The sequence below is a fragment of the Nerophis lumbriciformis genome, linkage group LG04, assembly GCF_033978685.3.
Source record: "Nerophis lumbriciformis linkage group LG04, RoL_Nlum_v2.1, whole genome shotgun sequence".
NCBI classification, from domain to species: domain Eukaryota; kingdom Metazoa; phylum Chordata; class Actinopteri; order Syngnathiformes; family Syngnathidae; genus Nerophis; species Nerophis lumbriciformis.
Genome location: NC_084551.2, coordinates 7,095,032 through 7,107,136, shown reverse-complemented (window position 1 = coordinate 7,107,136; position 12,105 = coordinate 7,095,032). Strand labels below are relative to the sequence as shown.

At 36.4% G+C, this 12,105-nt stretch overlaps 1 protein-coding gene across 6 annotated transcripts in view; it reads right to left on the bottom strand.

Annotated features, from left to right (window-relative positions):
• adgrb1a (adhesion G protein-coupled receptor B1a) overlaps window positions 1-11,532 on the bottom strand; it is a 432,260-nt gene extending 420,728 nt beyond the window's left edge. For 3 of the 6 annotated variants that reach the window (XM_061948442.2, XM_061948465.2, XM_061948474.2), the window contains exon 1: window positions 10,989-11,531. The gene's annotated coding sequence lies outside the window, so the exon portion shown is untranslated. Of the gene's footprint in view, window positions 1-10,988 lie in introns of all 6 variants that reach the window. The other 3 variants (XM_061948457.2, XM_061948450.2, XM_061948481.2) reach the window with 2 other exon arrangements.
• Between the last annotated feature and the right edge of the window lie 573 nt (window positions 11,533-12,105).

Sequence of the window (12,105 nt, the reverse complement as noted above, 5' to 3'; positions counted from 1 at the left end):
CACTGTACAAACATACATTTACACATACTGTACATATGTATTCACTGTACAAACATACATATACACATACTGTACATATGCATACATACACTCATGCATATAATCACGTTTCATCAAACATATATTAACGTTGTTGCCCTAGGGGAAACTGGGTAACACATGGCACACTGACAAAGCTTAACCTATTGCTACTATAACAATCTACAAGGTTAATACAGTTCGCTTCTCTTTCTTCCCCTCCATTTATCTGCTTTCTTTTGTATGTCAAGTTATCATTACATATATGTATTGTTGCATTTGAAACAATTGTATTGTTGATAGAGGTAAATTATTGTTATTATTCATGATCAATAGCGCTATTTCTATTGGTATTTGTATTGCTCCATTTGTAGTGTAATAATGCTCATTGTCATTTCGGTGTTATAAATATTAATTTCACTAACTGCTTCTTTGCTATTACTTTTACCATCATAGTTGTACATGTCCTATTCGCTGATGCTGTTCTGTTGTTGTTGTTGTTGTGTTTGTTGTCTCTTTGTCTTATCTCCCTCTGTCTTCCTTTTTATCTCTTTCTATCCCCTCCTGCTCCGGCCCAAATAATAATATAAATCAAGGGAGGTGTTTAGGGCACGGGGAAGACCCAGGACACGTTGGGAAGACTATGTCTCCTGGCTGGCCTGGGAACGCCTCGGGATCCCCTGGGAAGAGCTGGACGAAGTGGCTGGGGAGAGGGAAGTCTGGGCTTCCCTGCTTAGGCTGCTGCCCCCGCAACCCGACCTCGGATAAGCGGAAGAAGATGGATGGATGGATGGAATTTAATAAAGTCAAATACAAATAAGGCAACAAGAGAAGTATCCCACACTTCTCTTTTGTAAAATAATCTGTACAGCCGATACGGGCATCTATATCAACTATATGATTTGCCTGAGTAGCTGGACTGGACAAAATAAAATAAAATAAAACATTTCAAAAAATTAAAAAATATATACATATTTATGGCTTTTTTGAGCCTTTTTTAAATGACATGCATCATGGCGATTTGAGCAAATTAGACGACGGCATCATGTACATACATTGGAATACGAGTGCAGCAGCTTATGAGCTTTTCGGCACATGAGCTGTCTTGAATCATGTCTTATTGTACTTTAGGTTATGAGCAAAAACTGGGGTTACAAGCATCCCCAAACGCAAGTCCGTCCCTAAAAGATTTTGCAGTCTTTTTTTGTGATTGTCGCAGCCTAAAATGCCTGAATGCTTTTTAAGGCTTTGTTTTTTTTCTCAATAACATTTACTCAACTTGTGAGGTCATGATTTTGCTATTAATGTTTTAACTGTTCCGTGTAATTCTTAAACTCAAAAAGCACGTTACTGCAGAAAAAATGGAAAACAAATACTGTATTGGTGTTTTACTCATTTTATGGTGCACATACTTAACAATAGACATAAAAAGCACATACTCAGAGCTCACTGTCAAATTACTGCACTGCTTTAATTAATTAGTTATTTACTATATCTACTTATTTAAGTACTATTATTATTTAACGAATAATAATAATAAATTATAAATACAGAAAGAAATATTTCCACGAGCTCTGTCATCCACAACCTGCAGACTTTCTTCATGTTTATTTTACGCTTGACGACATTCATTCATGTTCCAACTAGGGATGTCCCGAACAACATTTTTGGCCTCCAATCCCGATCCAATTTCTTTGGCCTCAGATCCGATTTCCAGTTCCGATCTGATACTCTGACAATAAATCATAGAACTGAAAATGTTTTACAGCGAGAAGCTAAAATACCCTATCACTTATCCAATTACATTCAGAATTAATTTGTATTGTTGTAAATTATATGATGATATCAAATGTGTGATATCGAACCCGACATACAAAATAAAGTGTGTAGTGCACAGTCACTAAACAAAAGAAAAACTACTATTGGCTCTCATTTAAATCATTTGGGTTTTGCCCTCAAAGCCTTCCCGTATACAGAGACTTACTCCCTGAGTTTGTAAACAACAACAAAAACAACCCCATGAATAGTTTGTAATAAGAAGAACAAAAAAAATAAATGATTGCTTTTGACTATAGATGTCCGATAATGGCTTTTTTGCCGATATCCGATATTCCAATATTGTCCAACTCTTTAATTACCGATTCCGATATCAACCGATACCGATATATACAGTCGTGGAATTAACACAATATTATGCCTGATTTTGTTGTGATACCCCGCTGGATGCATTAAACAATGTAACAAGGTTTTCCAAAATAAATCAACTCAAGTTATGGAAAAAAATGCCAACATGGCACTGCCATATTTATTATTGAAGTCACAAAGTGCATTTTTTTTTTTTTTAACATGCCTCAAAACAGCAGCTTGGAATTTGGGACATGCTCTCCCTGAGATAATCCTGATACCCACTACAACTATGGGAAATGCTATACTTTGACTTTCACAAAGTGCATTATTTTTTTTATTTATTTTTTTTAAAACATGCCTCAAAACAGCAGCTTGGAATTTGGGACATGCTCTCCCTGAGAGAGCATGAGGAGGTTGAGGTTGGCGGGGTTGGAGGAGGCGGGGTTGAGGTGGGGGGGTGGGGGGGTGGGGGGGGGGGGGGGGGTTGTATATTGTAGCGTCCCGGAAGAGTTAGTGCTGCATGGGGTTCTGGGTATTTGTTCTGTTGTGTTTATGTTGTGTTACGGTGCGGATGTTCTCCCGAAATGTGTTTGTCATTCTTGTTTGGTGTGGGTTCACAGTGTGGCGCATATTTGCAACAGTGTTAAAAGTTGTTTATACGGCCACCCTCAGTGTGACCTGTATGGCTGTTGACCACGCATCAATCATTCAATGTTTATTTATATAGCCCTAAATCACAAGTGTCTCAAAGGGCTGCACAAGCCACAACGACATCCTCGGTACAAAGCCCACATAAGGGCAAGGAAAAACTCACCCCAGTGGGACGTCGATGTGAATGACTATGAGAAACCTTGGAGAGGACCGCATATGTGGGTAACCCCCCCCCCTCTAGTGGAGACCGAAAGCAATGGATGTCGAGTGGGTCTGACATAATATTGTGAGAGTCCAGTCCATAGTGGATCCAACATAAGGGCAAGGAAAAACTCACCCCAGTGGGACGTCGATGTGAATGACTATGAGAAACCTTGGAGAGGACCGCATATGTGGGTAACCCCCCCACCCCCTCTAGTGGAGACCGAAAGCAATGGATGTCGAGTGGGTCTGACATAATATTGTGAGAGTCCAGTCCATAGTGGATCCAACATAAGGGCAAGGAAAAACTCACCCCAGTGGGACGTCGATGTGAATGACTATGAGAAACCTTGGAGAGGACCGCATATGTGGGTAACCCCCCCCCTCTAGTAGAGACCGAAAGCAATGGATGTCGAGTGGGTCTGACATAATATTGTGAGAGTCCAGTCCATAGTGGATCCAACATAAGGGCAAGGAAAAACTCACCCCAGTGGGACGTCGATGTGAATGACTATGAGAAACCTTGGAGAGCACCGCATATGTGGGTAACCCCCCCCCCCCAGGGGAGACCGAAAGCAATGGATGTCGAGTGGGTCTGACATAATATTGTGAGAGTCCAGTCCATAGTGGATCCAACATAACAACATATGCCTTGCATTCGCTTGTGTGTGTGAAAAGCCATAGATATTATGTGACTGGGCCGGCACGCAAAGGCAGTGCCTTTAAGGTTTATTGGCGCTCTGTACCTCTCCCTACGTCCGTGTACACAGCGGCGTTTTAAAAAGTCATAAATTTTACTTTTTGAAACAGATACCGATAATCTTGAAACCGACACCGATAATTTCCGATATTACATTTTAAAGCATTTATCGGCCGATAATATTGGCAACTTTAAAAAACAGTGCATTTGTAATAAGAAACAGTTAAAATGATTCCAACAAAAGTGTGCAAAACTGGAACATTAGAGCCCTATAATAAAAGGAGCTGGTCAGATCTCTCGGTAAGGTGGCTCGCTGCAGTCACCCAAATTTTAGAACTATCTGCATTACTTTATTTACAATAAATACATCGATTATCGACGTTTATTAATCGATTTTACGATTGTTCTTGTCCGAAAATCGATTATTTCCCCCAGCTGTAGCTGAGGTAAAGATTGATTGGACTCGCAGCTCTTCAGCCAATTACCAATCAGTTAAGAAAGGCAAATATCCGATCCGATGACCCTAGAGCCGGGGTGTCATTACCTATTTAGACCAGGGGCCACATAGAGGAAAATCTATTCCCAAATTGGCCGGACTGGTAAAATCATGTCATGATAACTTAAAAATAAAGACAACTTCAGATTGTTTTCTTTGTTTAAAAATAGAACAAGCACGATCTGAAAACTTACAAATCATAATGTTGTTGTTTTTTTACACTTACATGTTGCTGTTCATAGTAGTCTATCTTCATTTGTCGTGATTTATCATTTCTGAATAAATGATGTGATAATGTTCATCAGTCAAATAGGTGCGAGTCTGGCAGAGTTTTAAAATGCTCTCGTTGGTGTATCAGAAGATGTAATAAATAGTAACATCAAAATCAAATTACAGCATGTTATTAATGTAATTTACTCATTTTCCTCAACTGATGTACTAACATCACGTGGTTTATTCTGTACATATGTAGCATCATCTACAACAAAACCTGTGAATTTGGACTCATTTCATGAATCACACATGAAATTAGAAGGGGATACATGTTATTTCAGCATATTTATTATGTGCGCCCAGATAATGTGTCCCCAGTCCTCTATCTTCTAAAGGCTTAGTGGCCACATGCGTGGACAGCACCTTTTAGCTCTTATTTCCAAAATTGTGTACACTACTGAATTGGGGTTTTATGGCCGCTTATGTGGACACTTATACTGCCATCTGGTGGTATCAGAAGAGTATAACATACAATGGAATTTGGAAAAAAAAAAGTGTAAAAAATAAGAATTAGCATGTCACTAAACATGAAGTACACGGTTGTGTACTTATGGACTAAGTACATCATATCAAAAGATGATTCTTAGTTTTTGTTCTAATTAGGGTCCAATAAGCCCAAATAGCAAAGAGAAATAAAAATAGCACGTAAACAAACAGCTTGAGGCTTAAGAGGTTTAACCGAGCACATAGCTCCGCCCCCTCTGAAGTCATGCGCACTCCTGCGTTAGGGGATACAAAGAATTGCTATTGCGACATCCAGTGGACACATATAGAAGAGCAGTTTCTTTCATTCAAAAATTTCAGCTAATTTTTATACTAACCAAAATCATCTCGCGGGCCAGATAAAACCTGTTTGCGGGCCTGATCCGGCCGGTTTGACACCCCTGTCCTAGCGGGACTGACTATTTGGCATAGCAAATGCCACAATGTACCGCTTAAACATCCCACCAAAACATCCAGTGTCTTAATCGCGAGCATTAGCTTATTTAGAGACTTAGACTTCCTTTTATTGTCATTCAAATTGTAACTTTACAGCACAGATAAGAATAAAATTGTGTTGCATTAGCTCGTTGTAGTGCAGGATAAAAAAGCAATATCAATAATATTATTGCGAGAGATCGACATAACTTCAGTTTTCCAACTATGGGAATGAATAAAGTAAGTGTGAAGGAGAGTACTGGGAATAAGACATCGATGATATTCATTGAATTAAAGAAACCAATAATCAAAAATCATTGTGATAGTCTTTTTTTGCCAAATGGGCCAATCCTAAAGTTCTATACCGTAGTTGTTTGTAGTACATTTTATTGCGTTGTTTATGATCCAATATTTATTATCCAAAAGTATATTTTTCTTTGTCGCATATTAAATAATGTATTAATTGATTGATTGAAACTTTTATTAGTAGTTTGCACAGTACAGTACATATTCTGTACAATTGACCACTAAATAGTAACACCCGAATAAGTTTTTCTACTTGTTTAAGTCGGGGTCCACGTTAATCAATTCATAGTACATATACATTACATATCAAAATGGTGATGTTTTCGGGGGCTAAGCACGAATGAAATAGATTTCAATTGTTGGATATAGAGAACATATTATTTATTAAATGACAATTATTGAAATTCAACAATTTGGTGCATTTGCAAACAGCTAAAATGATGTATAAAGCAAACTACAACCTGCTACCCAAGATTGTGCAACAATTATATTTCAACAAAAGAGGAGAAATATAACCTTAGAGGAAAATCTAATTTAAAACATTTGTATGCTCGTACAACACTTAAAACCTTTAGCATATCTGTATGTGGAATTAAGTTATGGAATGGATTAACCAAAGAAATCAAACAAAGCAGCAATATGATTCAGTTTAAGAGACTGTTCAAACTACAAGTGTTCACAAAGTACACAGAACAAGAATTATGAACATCTTGAACCCTTTTTTTTTTTAATTAAGACAAATATTTATGTATTTAATATTTATTTGCTTACTATGGTATATTATTCATTATTTATTTGTTCACTTTACTGTTACAGAGAACAAGGAAATTGGATAAAATTGCTATGGTATGAAAAGGGGTAGGATTAAATAAGCTCTGCTTCTTCCTACTCCTTTTCGGACGTGCTGTAACGAAACAACTGGAAATGTGTGATGCATTACATTGTATCGTGTGCATGGTTCCAAATAAACCGAAACTGAACTGAACTGAATTCATTTCAATGGAAAACGCTGTTCGGAATGCAAGTTCTTTGAGGTAGGAGCTGTGTCACAGCACAAGTTTGACTTGTACCCCGAGGTACCACTGTACTGTACTGTACTGTACTGTAGCTCCCATCCATCTCACCCCCACAAATAGATTGCAGTCTTGTCACTGTGGGACACACTGTTTTCTATACGGCAGTGCAAAATGAGTCATTAAATGATACCATTCCTATTGAATGGCACAAGGCTGAAGCTTAGAGGTGACAGAGCTTTCGCCGTTGCTGCTCCCAAGCTCTGGAACGACCTACCTCCGACCTAGTATTAGACAAGCCTCCTCTCTTCTTGTTTTTAAATCTCTCTTAAAAACATACTTTTATTCCATGGCTTTTAACACTGAGTGATATCCATCCTGCAATGGCGCCCCATAATACACATGGTGGGAACCTGTTTTTATGTTTGTATTTATTCTATTTTATTTATTTATTTTTTATCGTGTTCTGTTTGTGTTGTGTTGTGTTTGCTCGGTACTCGTATTATCTTTTAACCTGCCCATTGTACAGCACTTTGGCTACCCCTGTGGTAAATTTTAAATGTGCTTTATAAATAAAGTTGATTGATTGATTGATTGATTGACTAAAAAGCCTTATTGTTGTTTACTTCCAGTATATGACGGGATGTCATTTCTATCGCTACATTTCCAATTCCCCGCTCTCTGTATTGCATTAATCGCATGACATCTTTGATAGACCTTGCCCGGGGATTTGACTATATATTACTTTGGAGTCAGGCTGTTTATTTAAAAAAATTTCAAGATAACGGTTATATATGCAACTGGCCAAGAGCGATCACTTGATTCTGCAAGCCTGTACGTTTGCAGGACTTGGTCAAAATAATCAAATTGCTGTAAAGCTTTAGTACATCATTAAGAAGTCGATCTGGGTATTGTTTACCTTAATGAAGCGAGGGTTACTGAAATGTTTGAGTAACGAAAGCTGTCTACTGTATTTATTTTGAACCTCAGTGGGCAGAGCAAAGTCATCTGTCCCTCTCAGAGGCAGCAGAATAGCACTAGTCGGTCTATGTCACACCGTGCCGTATTTACATTCCCTCTTGATAGTGTTTTTAATCCATCTTCTGTCGTCCCGCTGACGGTTTCTGTATTACCCATCTATTCATATCTCTTCTTTCAATAAGTGCCTTTGTACTACTGCCACACTGTCTCCTCTCTCACCCTCTGATGTCACCAATTCAGATATGAGGGTTCTTGATGGCAGACAGCCTTTGACATCGTGGTCCTGTTTTTGAGGGTACGGGTGGGAGGGGGTTGTGATCAGAGAATGGGAAGGCAAGGAAGTTGGCCATAGAAGAATTTAAATGGCAACAGGAAAACGTAAGATGCAGAAACAAAAGGGGACATGTAGGTTAAAAAAAAGCATGCATGGATGATTCTGAAAAGGGCCTGTGTCGTGTTGCTGGCTTGTCTCATCCCTATGACTCCCAGCCAAGTCCACAGCATTTGCCACAAATCTATTTTCCTAATCCTTTTTTATTATTATTCTTATCCGTCTAGACGGCCCATAACATCTGCATAAATATTAGCATGCAACATCAAACTTTGTCAAGGGAGCCTTTTTAATTCCAGTATATTGAGAGTGACCGTTCTCTTTCTTAAATCAAGTTGGTGTTTACATTTGGAAAATATTTCCATTTGCCACATGATATCACGAGCAAATAAGCTTCTCATAAAGCATCCCCATTAATGATGATATACATATTCCAAATAGTTTACTTTTACAGGTTGCTTTTTAAGCCTTTTGCCAACATTCTCACACAAAATAGTTCATATTCACTCACATGTTAAATCTGTGCCATGTTTGTCATATTTTTTGGAGTAATTTCCTCTTCTCTCATCATTCTTGCACAGGTTTAACTTGATTGGGTTGAGTTTTTTTCTTTCCCTGGTTGTCGTTGTGGCTTGTGCAGCCCTTCGAGACACTTGTGATTTAGGGCTATATCAATAAACTTTGATTGATGATTGATTGATTGATTTTACCTGTCCAAATAAATATATTCTCACCTGTGGCGTTTGTCACAAGATATTTTTTTCCTGTTTGCTTCATAAAAATACATCGCTATGATTTTGAAAAAAAATAAAATAAACATGCCTTTTTACAGGAATTGGCTTTTTTTTTTTTTTCAAAGATGATTGTACCAACACAGCAGACAACTATTGACTAGAGATGTCGATAAATGCTTTAAAATGTAATATCAGAAATTATCGATATCGTTTTTTTTATTATCGGTATCGTTTTTTTTTTGTTTTTTTTTGTTAAACAACATAAAAAACACAAAGATACACTTACAATCCCTCCCCCATTCACACTCATTCACACAAAAGGGTTGTTTTTTTCTGTTATTAATATTCTGGTTCCTACATTATATATCAATATATATCAATACAGTCTGCAAGGGATACAGTCCGTAAGCACACATGATTGTTCGTGCTGCTGGTCCACTAATAGTACTAACCTTTAACAGTTATTTTTACTCATTTTCATTAATTACTAGTTTCTATGTACCGGTAACTGTTTTTATATTGTTTTATTATCTTTTTTATTCAAGAAAATGTTTTTAATTTATTTATCTTATTTTATTAATATTTTAAAAAAGGACCTTATCTTCACCATACATGGTTGTCCAAATTAGGCATAATAATGTGTTAATTCCACGACTGTATATATCAGTATCGGTTGATATCGGTAATTAAAGAGTTGGACAATATCGGAATATCGGATATCGGCAAAAAGCCATTATCGGACATCCCTACTATTGACTATTGACATGTGCCTACCTAAGAAAATTCAAATGCACAATCTCCACCTCTCTCACCGTCTCTTACGGTTAAAATGGATGCAGAGCTTACTTTACACTGATGGATATTTCATTTTAAGTTTAAAGTTAAAGCTGGCAAATTAAATTTGTGTTTTTGGGAAGAAATTCCAAAATGTGTTACACATCACTCATTGATAAATATGCAAAATTAACTACTTCTTCACTGCTTGATTCACCACGTGTGTGTGCAACTACTGTAGTAAATTAGAATAAATTAGAATAACAATTGGTTTTCGAGATCATTAAAATCTTTTATTTACTGAATTAAAATTAAAATTAAATTAAATTAAAAGACTGTGCTTTTGCAAACAGCTAAAATGATGTACAAAGCAAACTATAATGTAAATACCCAAGAATATACAACAATTCTCCTCAAAAAAAAAGAGGACAAATATAATCTTCGAGAAAAATGCAATGTCAAATATATGTATGCACGCACAACACTTAAAACCTTTAGCATATCAGTATGTGGAAATAAATTATGGAAAGGATTAAGCAAAGACGTCAAACAATGTACTGCTATGATCCAGTTTAAGAAATTTTTCAAACTCAGTGTTTAAAAAGTACAAAGACAATAGCTTGATCACAATATTGAACCTGATTGATTAATTCCACATGATCCATCACAAATTCAGTAAATTATTTGAACCATACAGTAAATTAACCAGCAAATCATGCAAACTGCGTTGGCATTTATTCATTCATTGTTGTGGTGTTTAAGCTCAAGAAAGGAATGTGGAACTGTAGACATGTAAATGTAAACATGTTTGAAACATCACTATGTAGTTATTTTCTTCTTGTTTTGGGTTGTTGTTGTTTTTTTAACATGTGCCTAAATAAGTATCTACAATATGTGCAATACGTTTTATGGAATACAGATTGCATTTTTTTTTTTTTATATATATAGTATTTATTTATTAATTTGATAGGGAAATCATAATACAGGTAATGAGAAAACAGACACTTTTTTTTTTGTCCCCCCTCCAAAAAAAATAAAAATAATAATAATAATAAATACAGATTGCATTTCTATATCCTTAAAACCAACTTTAAACCAACCAAAATGTATCATTATTAGTGTTAGTGTCATTATTTCAACAAAATACATGTTTATTGATAACCCCAAGGCTCACGTTTGATTTTTAATTACCGTTAATCGCACCTTTTAAAGTTGATTCAAGAACAAATAATGATATTATATTGCAGTTTTGTGAATTAAGTGGGTGGAAAAACAGGCAAATCCCTCGACAGTTTATCTTCCTTACAAATATCACCACTTTAGAAGTAAGCATAAATTAGAATTGACAGCTGCAAATGCTTGGTAATTATACTCACGTTAGCTCACATTGTCACAAAACACCAACGTGGAACAAATTACATTCATAAAACTTGATTTAAAACAAAATAGGAAACATTTACTTTACCTTGAAGTAATTCACTGGATACTTATTCCGATATTTTTGGGGAAAAGACATGGCAATAACTCCAAGGATAGCTCCACGAAATCCACAAATGCCTAAAATGTTTGAAATGAAATCCCAAACAAGTTCGTTGGTTGTGATAAATGGTACAAAAATGACGACTTTAATCGCTCCTTTTTTTTGTTACTCCTTGTCTTTTTAATGAATTGACAGAGAATCCGTCAACACGTGCTGTGATAGTTTTCACATAATTAGTTTAAAAAAAAAATAAAAAAAAATCCAAGAGTTTTTACAGTCTTCCGGGTGACTTGTGAGGGTTTCACCGGCTCGAGCTCATCCCTGGAGCCGCCTTCCACTGTCCAGCTCGCGGCTTCGGTTGAGTCTTGTCTCCGCTCCCCTCGCAGGAAACAACCGGATTCCTTATTTGGACATCTCGTGCTTCACGCCACCGTCAAAGAAGGGGATTTAACCAAAGTTACTTCCAGCCCGAAGTTTCGAAATAAAAGACATTTAATTATTCCCCGGGGAATATTTTTATTTTGAAGGCAAAAAAAAACACACCTCAATTTCCTGTCAAATTCGCTGCGTACTGCGTTTTAAAATTGACAGGGAAGCCCTCGCATAGAAAATTCACCCAGCAGCCCCATCTTCTGGAGACAAAGAGCATCACCTGTAAGAATACATACAACATTTAAATTAAAGAAGGTGATCTGTGGTGGAATTATCTTTAAAAAAAAAAAATCGGTATTAATGGCCACAAAATATTACAATTGTTCAAATGATGACTTAAATTTTGTGCCGAATATTTCAATGTCACAGTCACTATAGCTGTTCCTAATGAGAGAAAAAATCTGCAAAAAATCGACAACCATGGAAATGTCAGGTAAATGTTACAGTGATGAGATCTATATCTTATGCCCTCTTTGTCTTATTTTTATAAATTCCATGACATTTTAGATATTATGGGATGCCGAATGTAAAAATTCAGTCACACTTTTCTCACATTTATCACGCTTTTGTCACATTTAGCACACAGGTTCAAATTAAATGTTGACTCTAAATTTTATATCGAAATGTTAAATCTAAATAGAAATGTTAAATACAAATGTTAAATCTAAAT